General features: G+C 41.4%; 1 long non-coding RNA gene across 1 annotated transcript in view; it reads left to right on the top strand.

Annotated features, from left to right (window-relative positions):
- Nucleotides 1-17,317, top strand: part of LOC109029178 (uncharacterized) — a 70,656-nt gene that overhangs the window by 6,406 nt on the left and 46,933 nt on the right. Inside the window, exon 4 of the long non-coding RNA XR_002008235.3 lies at nucleotides 773-883. This is a non-coding gene — a long non-coding RNA (uncharacterized lncRNA). The remainder of the gene's footprint in view (nucleotides 1-772; nucleotides 884-17,317) is intronic.

Genomic DNA, 17,317 nt, shown 5'->3' with positions numbered 1-17,317 from the left:
GTCCACAGAGACAATAGCAAAACAGGGTTATCCAGCTAATCAATCTTTCTAAAAATCATTTTGAAACTTAGAGTTGGAAAGGGCCAAGAGGTCATCTGCTCTACCTTCCCAGCTGCTGTCTAACATCTCATAAGTGATTATCCACTTTCTATTTGAACACCTTCCATGATATGTAGTGCATTTAAATGCCCCATTTTGGTAGTAGCCTTTCTAGATATATTTACTTATGCCCCAAAGATATCTATAATCTTCTAGGAATGTACCCTTCAGTCTGGTAACCAAGTAACCTTCTCTTTCTAGCTATTAATATATGGGATTCCTCTGTTTTTATACAAAAGCACCATGTTAGATACTATAAGGAGAGAATAGGATTCAATAATATATACTAGACTTTTGACTTGAAGGACATTTCAGCCTAGTAGAGAAATTTAGACACACATACACGTTGGCTGAGAGGAATAATCAGGGAAGTTTCAGGAAAGAGATAGTATGCGAACTTAGCCTTGAAGTGTGGGTAGAATTTGGAAAGACTTTTCCAAGAGTGGCCTAGAAAATAAGCAAAGTTGTATTACATGGGAAAATATTTCAATAAGATTCAGGTCACTTGCTTAAGAACACCATTTCCCAGAAGACAACAGTGGGGAGTTTACCATTCAAAGACCTGCTTTGGAGATGTAGATTACTGTACCCTTTGATTTTCAGAAGATGCAGTTAGTATTTCTCTTTTTCAACAAATACTGTTTTCTTACTAAACCATATTTCCTGTTCCCAGAGTAATTTTATGCTGATTGAAGAAAAGAAGTAAACAGAGTTCCAGAAAGCAACTGCAAATACTCATTTTGAAAAAGAAAACAAAACAAAAACAAGGGAGACATTTTAAAAGGTATTTTTATTCAGAAATTTTTAAAAAAGAAATAAGGAAAAAGGTGAACAACCCACAATTCGTCCTGTAGTATACAAATGGCATCTAAGAGTGAGAACCTTGGCATCCTTGAAAGCAGAGTTTTGAGGTCTGAGATGTTTTGGTTCATGTTGTACCATATGGGCTACTCACTGTGTGAATGTACACTCTTGTTCATCTCCCCCTATGCTGAGCTAGTCCAGACCTAGGTCTGCTCTGCCTCTCTGGGTTTGCTTGCTGGGCACAGACAACAAATACATGGTCAGTGGCTAAGCTGTGGATAGAATACTGTCTCTTCACCACTGACTCACAGGATGGCAGGGCCAGCTCACTTCCCCTTCTGATGTTTTTGTTCCTTAGTGTACGGTGGGACCATAGCAGTCCTCACCGTCTTTCTTCATTCCATGGAAATAAATGTGTATATTTGTGAGTGTGCTTTGAGACAAGGATGAAAAGGAGATTAGTTTTTGTCCTCTTCAGGGAAAGCACAGAATCACTCTCCCTCCTATTACTGTTGGCACCAGCAACATTCACGGGTAATTCTATCAGGGACACACAGCAGCCTTCTGAATTAATGTTGGCTTGTTTATTGCAGAGTACAAATGAAATCTTGGGCTAACCAAGTTACGTCCCCATGTGGACTCACTTCCTTACTTTCCTCCTAGGTGCTAAAGCAACAGGACCAGTTGCCAGAGAGCTTATTTTACCTCCCCAAAACAAGATTGGTGTTTCATCCTTGAGTTTAGTACACAAGATTGTTCTTATTCTTCTGCAGATAGAGAGGTGCACTGCTTTATGCTGCAAGTTGTCTATAAGACAAGTTTTGTGAGTATCAAATATTTGTAAGCAAATCAAATTTCTCCCCCAGTTGAAATGATTATTTCAGAAGAATTTCTTCTTTGTTTTGAATTGTACTTCTGAGTTGGACTTCTCAGCATGATAAAGAAGTAAGAGCATTAGAATAAGAAAGAAGATTAAGCTTCTCGTTTTGATTATGCCCATAATCAGCTGTGGGACCCCGGGCTAATGCACTCCAAAATCCCACTATTCTGTGACCTTGCTATGTGGGGCATCAGCCTCCTCATCTCTAATATTTTGGATTTAAGTTAGTTGATTTTTATGGTCCCGCAATGGAATTCTTTAAACAACTCCACTAATCCATGATACTGTTGCTTTAAAAATCTTGGTTTTAGCTTTCCTCTAAGGAATTTATAGTGACAATTATCTATTTTTTTTTCTTAAATAAAAATAGAGGTGGGGTTTTGCCATGTTGCCCAGGCTGGTCTCAAACTCTTGGGCTCAAGTGATCTGCCCACCTTGGCCTCCTAAAGTGCTGGGATGACAGGTGTGAGCCACTGTACCCGGCCAGACCATATGTCTCTAGCATTTTGATAACATTCTCTACAATCTGGGCCCTGTATAACTCCCCAGTCTTCAGACTACTACTCTCTATGCTCACTTCTTTGGCGATTTTATACTCTTTGCCACTTTAGATGCCATTTGTTTTTTCATTTCCAGTAGATTAGTATGTCCAACCCAGATTTTGGTAAACCCTAGACTCATTCTACAGTCTGTGACATCTCCATTTGGATTTCTTATCGGCATCTCAGACTCCATATGTCTAACCTGGAATGCCTGATCTCCATTGCCTCCTAAACCAGCTTCTCTCACAGCTCTCCCTTCTCAGGGCCCAGCATCTCAGACCTTTCCTTTGCTTACACCAGACATTTTGTTGTTATCTGTACCACCTCCTTCTCGTGCAGTCTACTTGATGCCACCTAATTGGTATCCCTGGCTTCTGCCCTTGTTCTCTTAACGAATCATTTTCCAAACAGCAGCCAGAGTGATCCTTTCAAAAATGGATTCAGAAATCATGTCACTGCTCTGCCCAAAGTTCCTGAATGACTTCCCAATCACTCAGAGCACAAGCTGACGCTTGACACACCTGGGCCCCGTAAGCTTTTCATTTCTGCTCCTCCTCCTTTTGCTCACTCTGCCCTTGCCACATTGGTCTCCTGCTTTCCCGGAACTTGCCCAACATGTTCCTCCCTCAGGGCCTTCACATTTGTCATTTCCTGTCCTATGATGCTCTTCCTGCAGATATCTACAGCAGCTCCCCGCTGCTCCTTTTGCAGGTTTTTGTTCAGATGTCATCTTCCTGGTGAGCTCTTCCCTGAACAGCTCCTCACCCCCTCCACCTTGCCCCCGGGACTCCCTTTGACCTTTCTCGGATTGTTTTCCCTGTAACTCTTGCCACCACCTCATACAGGGCTTCTCAAGCTTGGCATGATTGGCATTTTGGGACAGTTCTTTGTTGCCGGCTATTATCCTGTGCCTTGCAGGATGTTTAGCAGCATCACCACCCTCGACCCACTCAATACCTGCAACTTTCCTCCCTAGGTTGTGACAGCCAGAAATGTCTCCAGACACTGCCAAATGTCTCCTGGGGGACAAAACCACCCCTGGTTGAGAATCTTTGATATAATGTAAATATGCATTTTACCTATGTATATGTTTATTGTTCCTCCCTTCACCACCAATAAAATATAATCTCCATGAGAACAGGTATTTTTGTGTCTATTTTCCACTAATGTAATGCATGCACTCTGAATAGGGTATGATGCATAGTAGGTGCTCAAACAGATATTTCACTGGTGAATAAATGAAATGTGCTCCAACCTTGTTCCTCTGTGCTCATTAAGCTCTAGCCACACTGACCTTTCTTCCACCTCTCAGACATCTGGAGCTCCTTCTCATCTTTCAGCCTTTTTCTTTCAGATCTCACTCCTGGAAAGCTCTATTCGCAGGTCTCTGTTTACTTGTTCCTCAGGTCCAATAACACCTGCTTAGAGAGGCTTCCCTGATCACCGTATCCTACATGACCCTCCCTGCCAGCCAGAGTCACTCTCTATATTGTTACTCTGTTTTAGTTTCTGCATTACATTTGTCTTGGAAATTATCTTGTTTACGTGGCAGGTGTACATCTTGCTCCCTTAAATGAATGCTCCTTGACCACTCCACATTATCTGCTTTGTTTATTAATGGCAGTAATCTAAAACAGTAGTCTAAAACAGTGCAAGGCCCATCATTGATGGGCTGATTAAATAAGTATGCCTGTCTTTTAATCAATTCAGGGTGGAAGAGAATCTCTATAGAAAGGGTTTAAGGGCTGTGTCTGTCAAGGTCCAGTAGCAAAAAAAAAGAAAAAAGAAAAAAAAAGAGTCTGCTCTAGCTAATTTGAACAGAAAGGGATTAATGAGAGAATGTGGTTCACCATCGAGAAGGCTGCAGCAACATCCTCCACAGTGAGCTTTCAGGAACCACCTTGGAAACCACACACTGACTGGGCCACCAAGGTAGAGACTGCTCTTCTTTGATTGGGAGAACTACAGCCAAGCTGGGACACTGAGGGGTCAGCTGCTGGGTCTGGGACCAAATGACCACTTCTGGGAAGATCACACCTGCATGAAAAGGAGGTCAGCACTACGGGGAACTGACAAGATCAAGAGACTGGGGTAATGACTCTGTGTGGTTCTCCCCGTGTACATGTTAATAAAATGTATATCCCTTTTCTCCAATTAAAAAAAAATTCCCTAGCAAGTTGACTCAGAAGAAATAAATGAATACTCTCAAAAAACTGCGTCAGAGAAACCAGACACTTCCACTCTAGTGTTGGCTAACAGGAAGCGACAAAGCAGCGGAAGCTTATTTGTCTTGTCTTCTAGCTCTCATGCCAGTACGCATGATTGGTGGAACAAAACCTCGGCTACTAGGAAGTCTGGGAGATGTGGCTTTTAGCTTTCCAGTCTCTGTAGCATGGAGGGCACATTGGGAACAGGTTAGAATGGCTGTGAGGGCTGCTAATCCACCATACATAGGATGGACAGATGATTGATTATTAAAAAGTTAATGAATCTTCAAGTTTATATTTGCCAGGCAAGAAGGTCTCAGTAAAACCAAACCAAATAGGGCCAGGCACTATTACGAGGCTCATGCCTGTAATCCCAGCACTTTGGGAGGCCGAGGTGGGCAGATGACCTGAGGTCAGGAGTTCAAGACCAGCCTGGCCAACATGGCAAAACCCTGTATCTACTAAAAATACAAAAAAAAAAAAAAAAAAAAAGCCAGGCAAAGTGGTGGGTGCCTGTAATCCCAGCTACTCAGGAGGCTGAGGCAGGTGAATTGCTTGAATCAGGGAGCAGGAGGTTGCAGTGAGCCGAGATTGTGCCACTGCGTTCCAGCCTGGATGACAGAGCGAGATTCAGTCTTAAAAAAAATAAAAAAAACAAAAAACAAATAGTCAAGAGATTCTTCACTTGATACTGATGGACAGTGTACATACAGTTTCAGGAATGATTACTTTTCCCCTAAGATGCAATAGCGTAAGTTTGTGACCATGAATGGTATCACCATTTCTAAAGTATCAGTCTCTGACAAACTAAACTCAATAAAGCCATGATCTGAGATCTCCTGGAGAGTGAAACTGTTTACATCTTCTATCTCTCCCAGAAAAGTATGAAATCAATCAGCCTGGGCACTGTTTTTCATAGGTGGTCATGTACATTTTTTTACAACATAAGGCAGTGGTTAAATTTAAGTCTTAAGGAGGGCTTTAATTGCACAGAAGCTGAGATTGGGAATTTTTGTATTGGCAAAAAAATCCATTACTTGATTTTGTTTTTATTATTTGATATTCCTAAATGTTTACTTGTATGAATCTATTTATTATTTATTTTCATTTTTACTGGATCACATAATATAGAGTAAGTATACATATATTAGAGGGATGAAAATCCACAAGTTATTTTCATTCTTTTTTATTATTTTATTTTATTTTATTTTATTATTATTATACTTTAAGTTTTAGGGTACATGTGCACAATGTGCAGGTTTGTTACATATGTATACATGTGCCATGTTGGTGTGCTGCACCCATTAACTCTTCATTTATCATTAGGTATATCTCCTAATGCTATCTCTCCCCACTCCCCCCACCCCACAACCGTCCCCGGAGTGTGATGTTCCCCTTCCTGTGTCCATGTGTTCTCATTGTTCAATTCCCACCTATGAGTGAGAACATGCGGTGTTTGGTTTTTTGTCCTTGCGATAGTTTGCTGAGAATGATGGTTTCCAGTTTCATCCATGTCCCTACAAAGGACATGAACTCTTCATTTTTTATGGCTGCATAGTATTCCATGGTGTATATGTGCCACATTTTCTTAATCCAGTCTATCATTGTTGGACATTTGGGTTGGTTCCAAGTCTTTGCTATTGTGAATAGTGCCGCAATAAACATATGTGTGCATGTGTCTTTATAGCAGCATGATTTATAATCCTTTGGGTATATACCCAGTAATGGGATGGCTGGGTCAAATGGTATTTCTAGTTCTAGATCCCTGAGGAATCGCCACACTGACTTCCACAATGGTTGAACTAGTTTACAGTCTCACCAACAGTGTGAAAGTGTTCCTATTTCTCCACATCCTCTCCAGCACCTGTTGTTTCCTGACTTTTTAATGATCGCCATTCTAACTGGTGTGAGATGGTATCTCATTGTGGTTTTGATTTGCATTTCTCTGATGGGCAGTGATGATGAGCATTTTTTCATGTGTTTTTTGGCTGCATAAATGTCTTCTTTTGAGAAGTGTCTGTTCATATCCTTCACCCACTTTTTGATGGGGTTGTTTGTTTTTTTCTTGTAAATTTGTTGGAGTTCATTGTAGATTCTGGATGTTAGCCCTTTGTCAGATGAGTAGGTTGTGAAAATTTTCTCCCATTTTGTAGGTTGCCTGTTCACTCTGATGGTAGTTTCTTTTGCTGTGCAGAAGCTCTTTAGTTTAATTAGATCTCATTTGTCAATTTTGTCTTTTGTTGCCATTGCTTTTGGTGTTTTAGACATGAAGTCCTTGCCCGTGCCTATGTCCTGAATGGTATTGCCTAGGTTTTCTTCTAGGGTTTTTATGGTTTTAGGTTTAACATGTAAGTCTTTAATCCATGTTGAATTAATTTTTGTATAAGGTGTAAGGAAGGGATCCAGTTTCAGCTTTCTACATATGGCTAGCCACTTTTCCCAGCACCATTTATTAAATAGGGAATCCTTTCCCCATTGCTTGTTTTTCTCAGGTTTGTCAAAGATCAGACAGTTGTAGATATGCGGCGTTATTTCTGAGGGCTCTGTTCTGTTCCATTGATCTATATCTCTGTTTTGGTACCAGTACCATGCTGTTTTGGTTACTGTAGCCTTGTAGTATAGTTTGAAGTCAGGTAGCGTGATGCTTCCGGCTTTGTTCTTTTGGCTCAGGATTGACTTGGCGATGCGGGCTCTTTTTTGGTTCCATATGAACTTTAAAGTAGTTTTTTCCAATTCTGTGAAGAAAGTCATTGGTAGCTTGATGGGGATGGCATTGAATCTGTAAATTACCTTGGGCAGTATGGCCATTTTCACAATATTGATTCTTCCTACCCATGAGCATGGAATGTTCTTCCATTTGTTTGTATCCTCTTTTATTTCCTTGAGCAGTGGTTTGTAGTTCTCCTTGAAGAGGTCCTTCACATCCCTTGTAAGTTGGATTCCTAGGTATTTTATTCTCTTTGAAGCAATTGTGAATGGGAGTTCACTCATGATTTGGCTCTCTGTTTGTCTGTTATTGGTGTATAAGAATGCTTGTGATTTTTGTACATTGATTTTGTATCCTGAGACTTTGCTGAAGTTGCTTATCAGCCTAAGGAGACTTTGGGCTGAGACAATGGGGTTTTCTATATATACAATCATGTCATCTGCAAACAGGGACAATTTGACTTCCTCTTTTCCTAATTGAATACCCTTTATTTCCTTCTCCTGCCTAATTGCCCTGGCCAGAACTTCCAACACTATGTTGAATAGGAGTGGTGAGAGAGGGCATCCCTGTCTTGTGCCAGTTTTCAAAGGGAATGCTTCCAATTTTTGTCCATTCAGTATGATATTGGCTGTGGGTTTGTCATAGATAGCTCTAATTATTTTGAGATATGTCCCATCAATACCTAATTGATTGAGAGTTTTTAGCATGAAGCATTGTTGAATTTTGTCAAAGGCCTTTTCTGCATCTATTGAGATAATCATGTGGTTTTTGTCTTTGGTTCTGTTTATATGCTGGATTACGTTTATTGATTTGCGTATGTTGAACCAGCCTTGCATCCCAGGGATGAAGCCCACTTGATCATGGTGGATAAGCTTTTTGATGTGCTGCTGGATTTGGTTTGCCAGTATTTTATTGAGGATTTTTGCATCAATGTTCATCAAGGATATTGGTCTAAAATTCTCTTTTTTGGTTGTGTCTCTGCCAGGCTTTGGTATCAGGATGATGCTGGTCTCATAAAATGAGTTAGGGAGGATTCCCTCTTTTTCTATTGATTGGAATAGTTTCAGAAGGAATGGTACCAGCTCCTCCTTGTACCTCTGGTAGAATTTGGCTGTGAATCCATCTGGTCCTGGACTTTTTTCGGTTTGTAAGCCATTGATTATTGCCACAATTTCAGAGCCTGTTATTGGTCTATTCAGGGATTCAACTTCTTCCTGGTTTAGTCTTGGAAGGGTGTATGTGTCAAGGAATTTATCCATTTCTTCTAGATTTTCTAGTTTATTTGAGTAGAGGTGTTTGTAGTATTCTCTGATGGTAGTTTGTATTTCTGTGGGATCGGTGGTGATATCCCCTTTTCCATTTTTTATTGCTTCTATTTGATTCTTCCCTCTTTTCTTCTTTATTATTCTTGCTAGTGGTCTATCGATTTTGTTGATCTTTTCAAAAAACCAGCTCCTGGATTCATTAATTTTTTGAAGGGTTTTTTGTGTCTCTATTTCCTTCAGATCTTCTCTGATTTTAGTTATTTCTTGCCTTCGGCTAGCTTTTGAATGTGTTTCCTCTTTCTTTTCTAGTTCTTTTAATTGCGACGTTAGGGTGTCAATTTTGGATCTTTCCTGCTTTCTCTTGTGGGCATTTAGTGCTATAAATTTCCCTCTACACACTGCTTTGAATGTGTCCCAGAGATTCTAGTATGTTGTGTCTGTTCTCGTTGGTTTCAAAGAACATCTTTATTTCTGCCTTCATTTCATTATGTACCCAGTAGTTATTCAGGAGCAGGTTGTTCAGTTTCCATGTAGTTGAGCGGTTTTGAGTGAGTTTCTTAATCCTGAGTTCTAGTTTGATTGCACTGCGGTCTGACAGACAGTTTGTTATAATTTCTGTTCTTTTACATTTGCTGAGGGGTGCTTTACTTCCCAGTATGTGGTCAGTTTTGGAATAGGTGTGGTGTGGTGCTGAAAAAAATGTATATTCTGTTGATTTGGGGTGGAGAGTTCTGTAGATGTCTATTAGGTCCACTTGGTGCAGAGCTGAGTTCAATTCCTGGGTATCCTTGTTGACTTTCTGTCTCATTGATCTGTCTAATGTTGACAGTGGGGTGTTAAAGTCTCCCATTATTATTGTGTGGGAGTCTAAGTCTCTTTGTAGGTCACTCAGGACTTGCTTTATGAATCCGGGTGCTCCTGTATTGGGTGCATATATATTTAGGATAGTTAGCTCTTCTTGTTGAATTGATCCCTTTACCATTATGTAATGGCCTTCTTTGTCTCTTTTGATCTTTGTTGGTTTAAAGTCTGTTTTATCAGAGACTAGGATTGCAACCCCTGCCTTTTTTTGTTTTCTATTTGCTTGCTAGATCTTCCTCCACCCCTTTATTTTGAGCCTATGTGTGTCTCTGCACGTGAGATGGGTTTCCTGAATACAGCACACTGGTGGGTCTTGACTCTTTATCCAATTTGCCAGTCTGTGTCTTTTAATTGGAGCATTTAGCCCATTTACATTTAAAGTTAATATTGTTATGTGTGAATTTGGTCCTGTCATTATGATGTTAGCTGGTTATTTTGCTCATTAGTTGATGCAGTTTCTTCCTAGCCTTGATGGTCTTTACATTTTTGGCATGTTTTTGTATTGGCTGGTACTGGTTGTTCCTTTCCATGTTTGGTGCTTCCTTCAGGAGCTCTTTTAGGGCAGGCCTGGTGGTGACAAAATCTCTCAGCATTTGCTTGTCTGTAAAGTATTTTATTTCTCCTTCACTTATGAAGCTTAGTTTGGCTGGATATGAAATTCTGGGTTGAAAATTCTTTTCTTTAAGAATGTTGAATATTGGCCCCCACTCTCTTCTGGCTTGTAGAGTTTCTGCTGAGAGATCCGCTGTTAGTCTGATGGGCTTCCCTTTGTGGGTAACCCGACCTTTCTCTCTGGCTGCCCTTAACATTTTTTCCTTCATTTCAACTTTGGTGAATCTGACAATTATGTATCTTGGAGTTGCTCTTCTTGAGGAGTATCTTTGTGGCATTCTCTGTATTTCCTGAATATGAATGTTGGCCTGCCTTGCTAGATTGGGGAAGTTCTCCTGGATAATATCCTGCAGAGTGTTTTTCAACTTGATTCCATTCTCCCCGTCACTTTCAGGTACACCAATCAGATGTAGATTTGGTCTTTTCACATAGTCCCATATTTCTTGGAGGCTTTGTTCATTTCTTTTAATTCCTTTTTCTCTAAACTTCCCTTCTCACTTCACTTCACTCATTTCATCTTCCATCACTGATACCCTTTCTTCCAGTTGATTGCATCAGCTCCTGAGGCTTCTGCATTGTTCACATAGTTCTTGAGCCTTGGCTTTCAGCTCTGTCTGCTCCTTTAAGGACTTCTCTGTATTGGTTATTCTAGTTATCCATTCGTCTAATTTTTTTTCAAAGTTTTTAACTTCTTTGCCATTGGTTTGAATTTTCTCCTGTAGCTCAGAGTCGTTTGATCGTCTGAAGCCCTGTTCTCTCAGCTCGTCAAAGTCATTCTCCGTCCAGCTTTGTTCTGTTGCTGGTGAGGAGCTGCGTTCCTTTAGAGGAGGAGAGGCGCTCTGCTTTTTAGAGTTTCCAGTTTTTCTGCTCTGTTTTTTCCCCATCTTTGTGGTTTTATCTACTTTTGGTCTTTGATGATGGTGATGTACAGAAGGGTTTTTGATGTGGATGTCCTTTCTGTTTGTTAGTTTTCATTCTAACAGACAGGACCCTCAGCTGCAGGTCTGTTGGAGTTTGCTAGAGGTCCACTCCAGACCCTGTTTGCCTGGGTATCAGCAGCGGTGGCTGCAGAACAGCGGTGGCTGTAAAAGAGCGGATCTTGGTGAACCACAAATGCTGCTGCCTGATCATTCCTCTGGAGGTTTTGTCTCAGAGGAGTACCCGGCCGTGTGAGGTGTCAGTCTGCCCCTACTGGGGGGTGCCTCCCAGTTAGGCTGCTTGGGGTTCAAGGACCCACTTGAGGAGGCAGTCTGCCTGTTATCAGATCTCCAGCTGTGTGCTGGGAGACCCACTACTCTCTTCAAAACTGTCAGACAGGGACATTTAAGTCTGCAGAGGTTACTGCTGTCTTTTTGTTTGTCTGTGCCCTGCCCCCAGAGATGGAGCCTACAGAGGCAGGCAGGCCTCCTTGAGCTGTGGTGGGCTCCACCCAGTTCGAGCTTCCTGGCTGCTTTGTTTACCTAATCAAGCCTGGGCAATGGCAGGTGCCCCTCCCCCAGCCTTGCTGCTGCCTTGCAGTTTGATCTCAGACTGCTGTGCTAGCAATCAGTGAGACTCTGTGGGCGTAGGACCCTCTGAGCCAGATGCGGGATATAATCTCCTGGTGTGCCGTTTTTTTAAGCCCTTTGGAAAAGTGCAGTATTAGGGTGGGAGTGACCCGATTTTCCAGGTGCCATCTGTCACCCCTTTCTTTGACTAGGAAAGGGAACTCCCTGACCCCTTGCACTTCCCAAGTGAGGCAATGCCTTGCTGTGCTTCAGCTCACGCATGGTGTGCTGCACCCACTGTCCTGCACCCACTGTCTGGCACTCCCTGGTGAGATGAACCCGGTACCTCAGATGGAAATGCAGAAATCAACCGTCTTCTGCATCGCTCACGCTGGGAGCTGTAGACTGGAGCTGTTCATATTCAGCCATCTTGGCTCCACCTCCCATTCTTTTTTATTTTTTAAGAGATGGGGTCTTGTTTTTGCCCAGGCTGGTCTTGACCTCCTGAGCTCAAACAATCCCTGCTCCTCAGCCTCCCAAGTAAAATTCGTTTTATTCTTAACCTTGCATCTGTGGGCTTTTTATTTAAAAAGCCCATTGCAATTATAGATATTGTTGGTTTATCTGTTTTACATATTTAAAACCTAACTTTAAATAGAATCAATATGAAATAATAATTGGGGAGCCCCAGCTTATCAAAAAGTATAGCAATATAGAAGAACCTAAACAAAATTTTGGAATGTGCTTTTTAAGAATGTGATTTTGTCAAAGTTAGGAAACTTAAAACTCTAAAACTTTTGCATTCTCCATTTTAAGCAGTTCACACTTAGAGGTAGCTTAAGGATTTCTTTCTTTCTTTTTTTTTTTTTTGTTACAGGGTCTCACTCTGTCACTCAGGCTGGAGTGCAGTGGCACAGTCTCAGCTCACTGCAACCTCTGTCCCCTGGGCTCAAGTGATCCTCCAACCTCAGCCTCCCCAGTAGCTGGGACAAACAGGTGCATGCCAACACACCCGGCTATTTTTTTTGTATTTTTAGTAGAGACGGGGTTTTGCCATGTTGCCCAGGTTGGTCTCGAACTCCTGAGCTGAAGCAGTCCGCTCACCTTGGTCTCACAGAGTGCTGAGATTACAGGCATGAGCCACTGTGTCCGACTTCCCTTGTGAATGACTTTTTAATTAGCTACTCTTTATTGGGTACCTCCTTTGTATGAGGCCTTGAACATTTTCTCATATAATCTTCACAGCTTCCCTATGAGGCATAGATAGTATTATTTCTGTTAGGCCAATGTGGATACCAAAGCTCAGAGGAACTGCTTGTTCAAAGACATCTGGCAAGGGAAGGCAAAGCTGGGATTAAAAACTAGGGTTTGAACTCATATCTTCCCAACCTCAAAGCCTATACCTTCTTCAGCAGCCATCATAGCCCTAATGAAAAAAAAAAAAAGGCCACCACCTTTTGCACCATTTATTTATTCATTTGAGCATTAATTTATTTATTCATTCATTCAGTTAGTCAGTCAGTGCTACTTGAATGCTTATTATGGGCCAGGCATGTGCCAATATTAAAATGATGAGCCATAAAAAGGGCACCATCTCAGCTTCCACAAAGTTGAGAACCTTGTTCCCTCCAGGTTAGTTGCATTTTTAGTATTTACAGATGAGGATTAGCTCCCTGCAAACACAGATAAGAATGTAGAGTGAGGGAAAAAAATGTTTTTAATATAGGAGATGAACATTTTATTAATATTTCCATGTGAAAGAACATTAAAATTGATTACTAGCATAGGTTATGTGTTTGACTAGATTCCTTAATGACTTCAAGATGAATGAAGCACAGAAATTAATTAGTGGCTGAAACTCATGAAATCCCTGGTGGGGAAGATATAGCTGATCGGATTTTTACATGGAGTAGAAGCAAATGATAGAAATTGAGTTCCTATTAGGAAGGACCAAGCATTTAAGACCTTGCTTAATGATATTTCTGGAGTGCTAGCAGCCTGTACGCTCTGGGCAACACTGCCAGATTCCTGAGTAAAGGTACCAACCTCACAAGCTATCAACTACAAATGACAGAACCCATGATGTATGTCAGGACTTCAGTGCCCAGAGGGGCCAGTAGGCTGCATACCCAGTTACAGAGGGCCAGGACTATTAACAGGTAGGAATAGTCTTCATTGCTACATACACACAGTGTATTTTCTCCTATTGTTAGATCTTTCATTTTCCCCCTTGCGATAGAAACGTAGATATAGGGAACTTCACTTTCACCTTTACCGTAAGAAAAACAATAGCCAGAGAGCAATAATGAAGGGCCGATGTTCCACCTCAGTCTGGGGGGGCAGTATAAAGTGGCAGGGCCTGTGGGACCCTGGAAATAACATGACTTACCTAATGGGGCAGCTGCGACTCAGTTCCCGCTTATAGTTGCCATGCAAGAGGGTCCAGTTGTGTCAGATATTTCTATTTTTAAAGAGAAGCCAGAAATCTGGATGTTTCTGTAAAATCATCAGATATTTACATATTGGCAACCAATTTAAAATTAAAACAACAACAAAAGTCTTGGGCCAACCTTTTAAATAGGTGACCAACCATTCAGGTTTTCCTGGGACTGAGGGGTTACCTGGGACATGGGTCTTTCAGTGCTAAAACAAGGAGAGTCCAGGCCAAACTGGAATGGTTGGTCCTCCTAGAATGTGGAGGACAAACAAAACATCTATATGGGCCAAATAAACTCTGCAGGTGGTCAGCCTGTGACCTCTGAGGAATAGGACAGCAAACCAGAATAGGATTGACATAGACATATTTTCTTTTCTTTATTTCATTTTATTTTTTTTGAGTTGGAGTTTCACTCTTGTCGCTCAGACTGGACTGCAATGGTGCAATCTCGGCTCACTGTAACCTCCTCCCCCCCGATTCAAGTGATTCTCCTGTCTCAGCCTCCCGAGTAGCTGGGATTACAAGGGTGTGCCACCACACCTGGCTAATTTTTGTATTTTTAGTAGAGATAGGGTTTCACCATGTTGGCCAGGCTGGTCTCGAACTCCTGACCTCAGGTGATCCATCAGCCTCGGCCTCCCAAAGTGTTGGGATTACAGGTGTGAGCCACCGTGCCTGGCCACACCGACATACTTTCTTTCTTTCTTTTTTCTTTTTTTGAGATGGAGTCTTGCTCCCACATAGACATATTTTCAAAGGAATGGAAAGATATTTGATTATGAGAGATAAAGACTACATATACATGGACAAAAGCACTACCAATGTACTCACTTCCACTGTCCCCATAGTCCATATCTGATAGCCACAGCTAGATTACAAACAATTGGAATGAACTGGTAACAATGCTATAAGGTTGGCTTTTTTATTTTTTTTCAGCTGAACTTCGACCAAGGAACACACAGGGGAGAGAGCCTTTCTTTGAAGAGTGGGAGGTAAACAGAAGCAGAGGCTAAAAAGAACAGGCTGAGTGCTCTTAAAGGTTGCACACAATCTAAGGAAATGTTGGAAAGTTATATGGAATTGTCTTGAACCAGAATTTTTTAATGTACTTAAGTTTTGTAGCTGAGGTTAAGGGTTAATTTTTCACCAGCTTTGCTTTAAAAACACAAAAAACAAAACCCAGATTTTGTGTCCATAGAATATTACTATGAGAAGGGACCTTAATCACTGTGGCAGAAGAGTTCAACCTGGCCTGTTCAGAATTGTGTAGGAGGGCACCAATAGAGTGATAAGGGAAGGTGACAGCATCTTTAAGATGCATTTCCAGCAAAAAAAATGTTTCATGGGACAAAGAAAAATGATCACTAAAATCTAAATCCAACAGAAGTTATTTCATACTCTGCTTTTTGTTTTTGAAATCAAATGATAATAAACTACTGAATGCTCACATTGCTGAAACTCAATGCAAATTATGTCCTTTCACTGAGGGACAGTGGAATTGAAAAAGGAAAATTCATTATCAAAAAGGCTACTAGATAGTATCTGAGCCATTTCATTTGGTCGATGCACATTTAAAAAATACCTATTACTTGCAAAACATAGCCAAAATGTTAAAAACAACCTTTCCAACCATAGTTATCCATTGACACATACTTGGCTTTATTCTTCAGTTTCAACAGCATCACTTTTTCATAACAGAATTCTCCTTGAAGTTAGAGAATAAACTCTGTAGTGAGGCTATGCTCCAGGCACATAAGGAGCAAGTAAATGCAAGGCTGACTCTTATCTTATTACACCAGCATGCTGCACCAGCCAGAGAACTTACTGGTCATATTAACAGTCACAAAGAGGTATTATTAAGGTCCAAAGACTCACCAGTTTCTTGTCTGAATAATGAGAATCTTCTTTCATTTACCTTGCTTTCTTTGGGGCCAAACATGGTTCATCTTTGACACCTGTTTGTGTAAATTCCTAGGAATCTCAACAGAGTAGGATAGAGGCAATGGCCCAATAGTGTAAACAGCATGAATGTCATACTCACAAACCACAGAGGCCAACCCAGGTTCCTTGCAAACTCTGAGAGGCTCCTAGAGACTGGAGATCAATGGAAGCTGTCTTTATTATGGGTAGAAAGCATGTAGGTGTAAGGCACTTAAATACAAGCTTGGTGAATAGCTCAGGATCAGAATGATCTGATATGAGGTGCCAGCACCTAACAATGAGTTTATGGTTAAAAAAGCACACCCACACTGCCCCAGCACTTGCCATTCCCCTTCTGATTAGATCCAGGAAGGCTGCAGGATGGGAGGGATGTGTTAATTCTTTTTTTGAGACATGATCTCACTATGTTGCCCAGGCTGGAGTGCAGTGGCTATTCACAGGCATGGTCATTGCACACTACAGCCCAGAACTCTTAGGCTCAAGCAGTCCTTCTGCCTCAGCCTCCTGAGTAGCTGGGACTGCAGGGTGCATACCAGTGAACCTAGCTCTAAGGGTGTGTTAATTCTTGAACCCATTTTGGGGGTTGCTGACACTGGAAAATGAGTCAACAAAACATGATTATAAAGCATTGTTTTGATGTTCAGGCTAGACTCCCTGCTAGGACAAATCTCTGAGGGGCAGTTTTGGGCCCTTTATCTCAGAAATTAGTCTTAGGAATTTTGTTATTGTGTATGTGAATATGTGTGTTTAAAGTTAAAGCTCCAAACATTTATGATCTCATAACTTCTGAGGGTCAGGAATCTGGGGGCAGCTTAGCTGGGTGGTTTTGGCCCAGGGTCTTTCATGAGGTTGCAGTCAAAGTGTCAGTCGGTGCTTCATTGTCTGAAAGCTTGACAGGGGCTCTAGGGTCTACTCTAAGTGCATCTTTGGCTCAAGCTGGCTCATTCATATGGCTATTGGCTGGAGGCCTCAGCTTCTTCCATCTTGCCATCAACCTATCTGTGTGGTTGCTTGAGTATCTTCATGGCAAGGCAACTAGCTTCCCTCAAAGTGAACAACCTAAGAGAGAAGGGAGGACTGCAATTAACATGGCTTTTTAAATTGTATTTTTGAGATTTACAGCGTCTTGGTATCACTAAGTTGCTTCATGGCTTCATGCCCCTGGCAGCCAATATAGTATTGGGGGTGATGTGGACTTTCCAAGGGTTACTCACTTGCTTTCAAAGGAAGCAAATGAGTCTGCATTGGAAGATGTGAAAGGTGGGTGATGATGTGGGCACCGCAACTAGGAGAAGCCTCCTAAATAAATGACCGTCATTCATTGCCTAATAAACTTATAATTGTGTAACTTCTGGAAGAGAAGGATTTGACCAAATATTTAGTCCAAACCTCCCATTTTACAGATACCAGTTGAAGACATGAGAGATGAAATTCTACATAAATACCTTGGAGTATTTGTATTTAAAAGAGTCATC

Source organism: Gorilla gorilla, chromosome 1 (assembly GCF_029281585.2).
Source record: "Gorilla gorilla gorilla isolate KB3781 chromosome 1, NHGRI_mGorGor1-v2.1_pri, whole genome shotgun sequence".
Classification (NCBI taxonomy): Eukaryota; Metazoa; Chordata; class Mammalia; order Primates; family Hominidae; genus Gorilla; species Gorilla gorilla.
This window is presented reverse-complemented; position numbering and strand designations above follow the sequence as displayed.